This window comes from Erigeron canadensis, chromosome 1 (assembly GCF_010389155.1).
Source record: "Erigeron canadensis isolate Cc75 chromosome 1, C_canadensis_v1, whole genome shotgun sequence".
NCBI lineage: Eukaryota > Viridiplantae > Streptophyta > Magnoliopsida > Asterales > Asteraceae > Erigeron > Erigeron canadensis.
Genome location: NC_057761.1, coordinates 36,957,565 through 36,968,666, shown reverse-complemented (window position 1 = coordinate 36,968,666; position 11,102 = coordinate 36,957,565). Strand labels below are relative to the sequence as shown.

General features: G+C 35.8%; 2 pseudogenes; both read left to right on the top strand.

Annotated features, from left to right (window-relative positions):
* The first annotated feature begins 2,360 nt into the window (after positions 1-2,360).
* Positions 2,361-6,026, top strand: LOC122585500 (annotated as a pseudogene).
* A 1,177-nt stretch (positions 6,027-7,203) lies between these two features.
* Positions 7,204-10,077, top strand: LOC122591449 (annotated as a pseudogene).
* Positions 10,078-11,102: the final 1,025 nt, after the last annotated feature.

Sequence of the window (11,102 nt, the reverse complement as noted above, 5' to 3'; positions counted from 1 at the left end):
GTTTATATTTTGTTATCATAGGTGCGTTATGAGTTGATTAAAGATTAACTATATTAGCGGTATATAGTTTATAAATTTTGAATTATTGAATTGTTGTTTGAATTATACTTGTGATGTGTTTTCTATTAATAACGGTATACTAAGCAAATTTTTATTATTTTCATTGCAACTTTTTCAATGTAGCAGCTTTTCGGTTTATTTTATCGTTTTTAAAATTTTGTTTAAATGATTTTGTGTCGGTGTATATTTGTCATTTGACCGTTATGAAAAAATTTGCCCCATATTAACCAAATTCCTAGATCCGCCTCTGGTTAGGCTGCTCGGCTACTACGTAGCTTGCTGGGTGCTTGGTCTATTGTAAATAAGCAACTTGAATTGTTATGTGCATATATGGTAAAATTCATGTGAGAGCTATTCACTATGAACATAGCTTATATTAGGTACAGCTTAATTTGTATATATGTGCATATATTTGTTCACATATACTATTCACATATGAAATAACATAACATATGAAATAACATAAATATATTTCATAAGAAAATTATACCACCATAAAGAAGATTAAAAGGGCAAAAGGTGAAAAAAAAAAGTTGGTTGTCAAAACTAAAAACAACAAAGTTTATTATAAGTTGGTGGCAAAAATTAAAAAACTCAAAGTCTGTTAGGTCAATTTAAAAAGAATAAGATTAAAGGGGCAAAAGATGGTGGCCAAGTTAAAAAAAAAAAAAACTTATTAATGATTGGTGGCAAAAATTGAAAAATCCAAAGTTTGTTGGTCCGAATAAAAGAATCCAAAAAGTTACTATAGCTAAGCTAATTTTAATTGTTATATATAATAATAATTTGTTTGTAGATTTTATAAATTTTAAGGAAATTTAGTGATAAATGGGGGAAAACATTTAGGTTATGTAGCACCGAAACGGATACGATAAAAGGGATCGGGGACTATACGGGAACACGGAAAGACAAAATTAAAAATATAGGATATGGATACGGTATAGATACGACAATAAAAAATAAAATAAATAAAAATATGTTGATTTTATATAAAGAGAGACTTGAAACTTGAGAGATTATGTATGATTATATATGTATAATTTTATAAGATATGTTTGTTAGTGACCGGTGATCAGTGATTAAATTTTTACTAATTAATTTTGAAATAGAATAAGCCTGATGGTGATCGCAATTGTATAATGTAGTTGGTTTGTGTTTCGGGCTATGCATAGTCGCAAGATGGCAGTCATTTTTTGGAATAGAAAAAGCTGATTGAAACCCTAATATTAATTAGATATGGTATGAAAACTTTACAGAAACGTTTCGGTATATATGAAAACTTCAAAAAAATGTTTCATACGCGTTTCATACGAGTTTCTTTTCCAATGGAGTTTTTGAAACATTTGGATCCGCCGTTGGTTATATTTCACTCGATTTAGAAAAAATGATATATGATATGTCGGTCATGTCAACATTTAAAGTTACTTTCACCACATATTTAGTAGCCACCAATAACTTTGGGAAAACAAAATTTAAGTCACTGGTTGACCGTGACTTTGATCAGAATTTTGAATTATAATGAGATATGTCACCCGGGTGATGCCCTGAGAAATATTACGTTCATGTATACGATAGGATATTAATTAATATAATTTTTTAGACATTTATTGTGTACGATAATATGTACGATTTATAAGGTGTTTTCAAAATTATTTTATACATAATTTAAATGTCATGGGGGAATAAAAAAATGATACTGATTTGTCATTGAATTGTATTTGTCATACAACATATTATAATTAGAAAAAAAATGCTATTGATTTATCATTTAATTGTATTTATCGTACGACATATTATAATTAGAAAGAGAAATAAAAACACACACATTAGTCTGTCTTAAAGACACGCGGACGCCGGACGGGTCAAACTTGTTGCCAGCTCAGAATTATCATCAATTTTATCATCAAAATCATATATAGATTTTGACCTCCTTTACAAATTAAATCGTGCTAAGCTTTTATAAGTCTACCAAATCCAATCCGCGTGTATTAACTCCAATAGTTGAGTGAAGAAAAATAAAATAAAATCCGTGTGTATCAATTTAAGGATGTTGGCCAAGTTGCAGCAATGGGAGTAGCCAAGAGTCTTTCTAATTGACCGAGCAAGTATACGTACCAAGTTGATCTCGTAGCAATATATGTTGTCCGTCCGTCCGTCATATATATATATATATATATATATATGCATCCCAACCATCTGCCATTGTATACTCATCCTTTCATGCAACAATTGCTAGTAATACCCAAAATCACTTATATATCAAATCCAAGTACACACATTCATACAAAATAAGCAACGTACCATAATGCATTTACCAATAGTGCTAGTAGTACTAATAATAATGATGGCATCTTTAGGGAAAGCAAGTGCTCATGAGTTGCCACAATGTTGTGAAACGTCGTGTGGTAATGTGAATATAACATTTCCTTTTGGTTCAGGTCCAGGATGCTACTACAGTGACGAGTTTCGTGTTACTTGCAACAGGTCCCATAGTGATGGGCCTACGCTTCTCTTACGAGCCAGCAATATCGTTATTACAAATTTGTCAATAAGCACGGGCGAGATTGAAGTTACTTCGTATGTTGCTCATGATTGTTACGATAGCAATGGGTTAAGAGACGAGAACACATCCAATGATCCGTCTTTCACGTTGATGTATTTCCAAGTATCAACCAAGAACAGGTTTGTCGCCATTGGGTGTAACGCCGACGCAAACATACTAGGATCAAGGGGGGATGAATCTTATGGTACTGGATGCATTTCTGTTTGTGACAACACCAGCAGTATCACAAATGGATCATGCTCCGGGATTGGGTGTTGCGAAGTGAAAATCCCAGAAGGAATTGGCGCTTTTAACTTGTCCGTAAGTAACTTTTTTAATCATACATCTGATGTACTTGACTTCAACCCTTGTAGCCATGCTTTTGTTGTTAACCAAGAGTACAACTATTTCAACTTTTCCTCCACCAATCTGCAAAATTTTCAAAGTATAAAGGAGATGCCGATGTTACTTGACTGGGCAATCGGGAATGAAACTTGTGAAATAGCAAGTCAGGATACAAAAAACTTCTTATGTAAAGGAAACAGTGAATGTATTGAAGAATATGCTGGTCCTGGATATCGTTGTCGTTGCAAGCAGGGTTATGCTGGCAACCCTTATCTTAAAGATAACTGCACAAGTAAGTTCAATTTAGTTCTAAGGGATAAGTATTTTAGAATGTAATAAACTTTGAATGAATGTCTATAGCAGGAAATAACTAAAGTTGTGTGTATTGTATGTAAACAACTCCAAAATAATGTTTATTGTATGTAAGAAAATGTATTCAACCAATTAAAATCAGACAAGTGGCACCTTTATATGGTTGTCACGTATGTTTTCTTACATACAATAAACATTTTTTAAAGTTGTTTACATACAATATACACAACTTTAGTTATTTCCTACTATAGACATTCGTCCAAAGTTTTTTACATTTCAGGATACTTATCCCTAGTTCTAATTATATAATTCCGACCCCCTTGCTTAATTTTCAGCTGACTTCCCCACTGATGAAATCCTGAACCATTTTTTGTCTTCTACAGATATTAATGAGTGTCAGCTGGAAGGAATTGATGTTTGTCTACATAAATGCGAGGATACTATAGGAAATTATACGTGTTCTTGTCCAAGAGGATACTCTGGAGATGGCAGGAAATATGGATCTGGTTGCACCGTCAAACAATCATTCGTTATAATGATCTCCATATGTAAGTATATGTACAGTTGATCCATCTTCAAATTTAAGATCAGTTTACAACCTAGTCAATCTGGAGCAAAAATTAAGAGGCTGAAATGAACGGGTTAAATTTAAGATCAGTAACTGTTGTATATTTTGTAGAGCTGTCAATACTCGATGCAACCCAAATCTCGACCCGTCTACCCGCTACCTGATTTTTTTTGGGATGGGTTTGGGTTGACAGGTCGACCCGTCAACCAGAAAATGTTTGAAGTTTATATAATTTCTTTTAATAGGTCGACCCACCAACCCATTTGACCCATAAAACTGACAACCCACGACCCATTTGACCTGAAACCAACCCACAACCCATATGACCTGAAATCAACCCACCAACCTGACAACCCACTACCCCGACTTTTTTCAGGATGGTTCAGGGTGACAGGTTGTGGGTCAGGGTTTAAATACCTGACCTAAACCTTTTAGTGGGCCGGGTTAGTGTCAAAAATTTTTTACCTCTCAACCCACCAACCCGGACCCATTGACAGCCATTATTTTTTTAGGATTAGTAACTGCATTATTTTATATTTAAATATTTCATTTCCTAATCTGGTTTTTAAAGTCTGGTTTTGTTTTAAACTATCCATCTTCATGTATTGGAGACTAGCCCCTTTTGAACTGGGCCAGTTATCTTAAGTGTTTTTAATTAGATTTCTGAACTTCCAGATTCTATCATAAAGTCACCGATGGTTAATTTATGTGTTGGGCGTGATACTATAAGAAGTCAAATTATTATTGTGCTACATCTAAGTTAATACTTCTTGTTGCAGGTACCTCAGTCGCTGGCTTGTTTCTCCTTTTACTCTTTACCTGGATATACTTGGGACTCAAAAGGCATAAGAATTTGATTCTTAGAGAGAAGTTCTTTAAGCAAAATGGTGGAATAATGTTGCAGCAAAGAATATCAGGGGTTGGGGGTTCTCAAATTCAAGCTAAGCTGTACACAGTAGAGGAGCTCGAGAAGGCAACCAACAACTATGATCAGAGCAGGATTATTGGAAAGGGTGGCTATGGCACAGTATTTAAAGGAATTCTACCTGATGACAAAATAGTAGCCATAAAACAGTCCAGGATAGCAGATCAAACCCAAACCCAAACCTAAGTCGATCAATTTATCAATGAAGTTCTTATCCTTTCTCAAATCAATCACAGAAATGTGGTGAAACTTATTGGCTGCTGCCTAGAAACAGAAGTTCCTTCATTAGTTTACGAATTTATTCCAAATGGCACCCTCTTTGATCACATCCACAATGAATGCAAGTCAAAGGCTATTACTTGGGACATCCGATTGAGAATAGCAACGGAGACGGCTGGAGCACTTTCATATTTACACTTTGCAGCTTCTGTCCCAATCATTCATCGAGATGTCAAGCCAATGAATATACTTATTGATAGTTGTTATGCAGCAAAAGTAGCTGATTTTGGAGCATCAAAGCTAATTCCTATGGATCAGAATGAATTGGCGACAATGGTGCAAGGAACACTGGGTTACTTGGATCCGGAGTACTTTCATACAGGCCAACTGACTGAAAAGAGCGATGTTTATAGTTTTGGAGTAGTACTGGTGGAACTTTTAACCGGAAAGAAGATTGTTGACTTCAGTAAGCCAGAGAAAGAAAGGCATTTAACCAAATCTTTTATAGCTTCTTTAGAAAATGACATTCTATTAGAGGTTCTTGATGAAAACTTGCAACTAAAGGAAGTTCCACATGATATCATCCTAGTTTCAAGACTTGCACAAAGATGTTTACATGTTAAAGAAGACGAAAGGCCTACCATGAAGGAAGTGGCATTAGAGTTAGAAGGAATATCGACATCAATGATTGACAGGCATCCATGGGTGAAAAGTACTTCAAATGAAGAAGCAACTGAGTATTTGCTTAACGGACCAAGTGAAGACTCTGAAGACACTGACGACGCCGATACAAGCCCAAATGCTTTTTTTAGCATAATCTGCATGCCTAAGATAACACCGATGACTGGCCGTAGGTATAGGTAGGGACTTGCATCTTCTGTCGTTGTTGCTGTATTGAGGAATGACCAAAGCCGGCTTATAAGTATCAATCCTTTTATGAATTACTAGATTTGAGTCTTTGACGTATGTAGTTTGTTCTTTCTGTCAAATTAGGTGCGGTCTATTATGCTTTAAGATTGTAGTTATTAGTATATAAACTCATTGTCTCATGTATATGTTACAACTTGAATCATAATTGTAAAATCTTTTCTTTCTAACTTTCTTGTGTAAGAAATTGTCTTCAGACACCGACTAGAACAAATCCACCAATAATTCACCAAATTCAATCTAACTTTATAAATATTCCAATACTTAACAATACCACAGTTCGTATCAGATCCAGAACTGGATAAGAAGATCAAGTCCAAATTGGATGAATTTATCAATTAAGTGGATCCGGTTTGATGAACAAAAATGTGAATTAAAAGTTCTACTTAATTAGATATAAAAAAATTAGTAACCTTTTCAATAGCAAAAAGAGCAGCACCATGACCGGCCACAAACTGCGTACTTCCATTTCCATTAACTGAAAACGAAGCGAGAACAACTTTAGATTTCCGACGAAATCGCTTAACCAAAACTCCGTTGTTTTTAGTTTATTTGCAGCCGGAAAAAAGCTTCTTTTCTAAGTCCACAAAATTGGAGCGGATTAGGAGTAGTAGTATTGAAGAGGGAGAACACATGTCGTTTTCTCCGGTAATCGCAGATGAATAGATGAGAATGAAAAAATAAGGGATTGTTTCAACAGTTTCCGTAAGTTGTGTTGAGTATTTTTTTTTTGGAAAATGATAATCATAGGGCTGTCACTAACAACATATTACATGTTTAAAAACTTATACATTATATATTAAAAAGTGCCCCCTGATTTTTCTAACTGCAAGGTACAAATTTTAATGCACCCAATTAGTTTTTACTGATAACCCTAAGGGCTGTCACTAACAAAACCCTTTTTTTTCCTGCCCAAAATTAATTCTAGCCACATGCTCTTCATTTTCCCTTTTCTTCTACTCATTTCCATACACTAAACACACACAAACATCCATACACTAAACACACACAAACACACATATCTTCCCATGACAATCCACTGTCGTCAATCACGACAGTCTATCACCATCACAACCATAAATTCCCAAAATCATCAATATTTAACCGCCGCAACGCGCAACATCTATCTAGTTACTTTTGACAGATTCATGTATACAAATATTAAAACCATAACCTATTCCGCCTAGCACCAGAGCCGGTACATGAATATCATAGATAATGTTGCTAACATTTTCTAATTAGACGTATACTCGTGCGATGTGGCAACAGTAGTAGCGGCGATGATGTGGTAGTGGTGGTGACGATATGGTGATGGAGGTGACGGTGACGGGTGATAACGATGACAATGACGATGACGGTATGGTTATTAATGTTAAGATAATTAATATAGAGGTGTACATGGTCAATTCTAAAGGTTTTTTTTGTTAAGAGAGGGGAAGGGGTGGTTTATTGATCTACATGTTATAATTATTTAATTTTTACTTATAGTAGGTTTAGATAAGTTTTTTCTTTCAAATGATTAGACACTAGGGGTTCCTCATCAAAAATATTTAAACTGAGGATCTATTCTGTGAGATTCTTTTTAACACGAACACGGTTAAAGTAATGTATGTTAGGCCCTTCGATATTCTCGAGTAATTCTCTCCTTTAAATAGATAAACTAATTAAGATCTCATGATTGTGAAAGATCGTGTGGTGATATTGATATTCCATACCCGTTTGGTTTGGAAGAAGGATGCTACCACAGTAAAGATCAACTTGTGACTTGTGATCGATCATCTGGCGATCCTAAACTTTTCCTTAATAATAGCATCATTGTTATTAGAAATATGGTGCCTGCTAATTAATAGTACGGTAAGGGTCATGGGTGATGTTGCCCGTGATTGCTACAACAGCCCTGATCAAGAAACACGCAACAACGCATGGGTGAGTTTGAGGAATTTTTGGATCTCAGACACTAACCGCTTTGTTGCCATTGGGTGTCAGACAGACGCGTACGTGATAGGAAGAAAAGGAACGAACCAGATCTTGACCGGATGCGTTTCTACATGTAATGGTAGCAACAGTGATATCACAAATGGAACTTGCTCTGGAAATGGGTGTTGTGAAATGACGATTCAAAAAGGGTTGGGCTATTCACAAGTGAGACTAAGTAGCAACAATACAATGCCGTTGAATCCTAATATTTGTAGCCATGCTTTTGTCGTTGAAGAAGGGGGGTACAATTTTTCTTCCACTGATCTTTTAGATTTTAGAAGTGAGAAGATGCCGATGTTACTTGTATGGGCAATTGGAAACAAGACCTGCGACAAAGTCGATAAGGAAGCTGACGATTTCTTATGTAAAGGAAACAGTGAATGCATTCAAGAATATGCTGGTCCTGGATATCGATGTCGTTGCAAGAAGGGTTATGCTGGCAACCCATATGTTAAAGATAACTGCACAAGTATTGTAAATTCCACATAATATGGCTATGCCTTTTCCTCTTTATTTCAATCCTTCAGTCCTTATTGCATCAGACTTGGTAAATAACAACACGATTTGATCACCATTTTCTTTTCTACAGATATTGATGAGTGTACAGTCGGAACTCATAATTGCAACGGTGAATGCATTGATACTCAAGGAAGCTATAGATGCCCGTGTCCAAATGGTCAACCTGGAGAATACAGGAAAGATAACAAAATGGCAGGAAGCTAATTGTTAAGTTATGTGTTGCTGGCTCACACTATAAAAAAGTCCAAATTATTAGTGTATTGTGCTCAATGTATGTCAATGCCTCTTGTTGCAGGTACCTCAGTTGCTGGCTTATTTCTGCTCTTACTTTTTACGTGGATATACTTGGGGCTTAAAAGACATAAGAATTTGATCCTTAGAGAAAAGTTCTTTAAGCAAAATGGTGGAATAATGTTGCAGCAAAGAATTTCCGTGGATGGGGGTTCTCAAATTCAAGCTAAACTCTTCACATTAGAGGAGCTTTAAAAGGCAACCAACAACTATGATGAGAGCAAGATTATTGGAAAGGGTGGCTTTGGCACAGTATTTAAAGGCGTTCTACCCGATGACAGAATAGTTGCCATAAAAAAGTCCAAGATAGTAGATCAAACTCAAACCCAAATTGATCAATTTATCAATGAAGTGATTATCCTTTCCCAAATCAATCACAGAAATGTGGTGAAGCTGATTGGTTGCTGCCTGGAAACAGAGGTTCCTTCATTAGTTTATGAATTTATTCCAAATGGCACCCTCTTTGATCACATCCACAATGAATGCAAGTCGAAGGCTATTTCTTGAGACATTCGACTAAGAATAGCGACAGAGACAGCTGGAGCACTTTCATATCTACACTCTGCAGCATCTGTCCCAATTATTCACTGAGATGTCAAGCCGATGAATATACTTATTGATAGTAGCTATGTAGCGAAAGTAGCTGATTTTGGAGCGTCACGGCTAATTCCTATGGATCAGAAGGAATTAGCGACAATGGTGCAAGGAACACTAGGGTACCTGGATCCGGAGTACTTTCACACAAGTCAGCTCACTGAAAAAAGCGATGTTTATAGTTTCGGGGTAGTGCTGGTGGAAATTCTAACCGGAAAGAAGATTATCAACTTCGATAGGCCAGAGAAAGAAAGGAATTTAATCAAACTTTTTATTGCTTCTTTAGAAAATGAGTCTCTGTTAGAGATTCTTGATGAAAACTTTCTCAAGTAAAGGAAGTTCCTCACGAGATCATTATCCAAGTTTCAAGACTTGCCCAAAGATGCTTACACCTTAAAGGAGACGAAAGGCCTACCATGAAGGAAGTAGCATCAGAACTGGAAGGAATATCGACATGAATGATTGAGAAGCATCCATGGGTGAAAAGTACTTCAAATGAAGAAGTAACTGAATATTTGCTTAACGGACCAAGTGATAACTCTGAAGACACCGATGACACTGATACAAGCCCACAAGCTTTTTATAGCATGATCTGCAAGCCTAAGATAACATCGATGGCTAGTGGTAGGTATAGGTAGTGAGTAGGGAGTTGCATCTTCTGTTGTTGTTGCTATATTGAGGAATAACCAGAGCCATCATATCACTTTTTGAAATTACTAGATTTTGATGTATGTAATTTGTTCATTTTGTTAAATTTGGTGCAGTCTATTGTAGTGCTTTAAGACTGTAGTTAGTATATAAACCCGTTATCTCATGTATTTGTTACAACTTGAATCATAATTGTCAAATCTTTTCTTTCTTGCCTAAGAAAATCTCTCTAAACACGGACTAGAACAAATCCACCATTAGTTTACCTGATTCAATCTAACTTGATATATAATCCAATAATAAACGATGCGAAAATTGGTATCAAATCTAGAACAGGATTAGAAGATTAGGTCTTTGCAGATTGAAGCATCGATTTGGTGATTTATATTCGCTTTTTACTCCTATTTGGTACGTATATTCTCTGAACTACTGATACTGTTTTGAGGTGGATTCTGTGTAACAGTGAATGATATATGCTTGAATATGTTTACTGAACATATTACATTCATATTATTGAACATCTGGTCAGCTGTTTGAACACTATTTGAACGAAACTAAAATTAGCGACAGAGACAGCTGGAGCACTTTCATATCTACACTCTGCAGCATCTGTCCCAATTATTCACCGAGATGTCAAGCCGATGAATATACTTATTGATAGTAGCTATGTAGCTATGTAGCGAAAGTAACCGGAAAGAAGATTATTAATTTGAATCGGCCAGAGAAAGAAAGAAATTTAATCAAACTATTTATCGCTTCTTTAGAAAATGAGACTCTGTTACAAGTTCTTGATGAACACTTGCTACTAAAAGAAGTTCCTCATGAGATCGTTCTAGTTTCAAGAGTTGCACAAAGATGCCTACACGGCTACACCTTAGAAGAGACGAAAGGCCTACTATGAAGGAAGAAGCAACTGAATATTTGCTTAATGCACCACATGAAGAGTGTGAAGACACAGGCAACACCGATACAAGCCCAACAGCGTTTTTTAGCATAATCTGCATGCCTAAGCTAACACCGATGGCTAGTGGTAGGTATAGGTATGGACTTGCATCTTTTGTCGCTGTTGCTGCAGCGAGGAATGACCAAAGTCAGCCTATAATCATCAATCCTTTTATAAATTACTAGATTTTTATGTATGTAATTAGTATATAATTAGAAATCTCATGTATTTG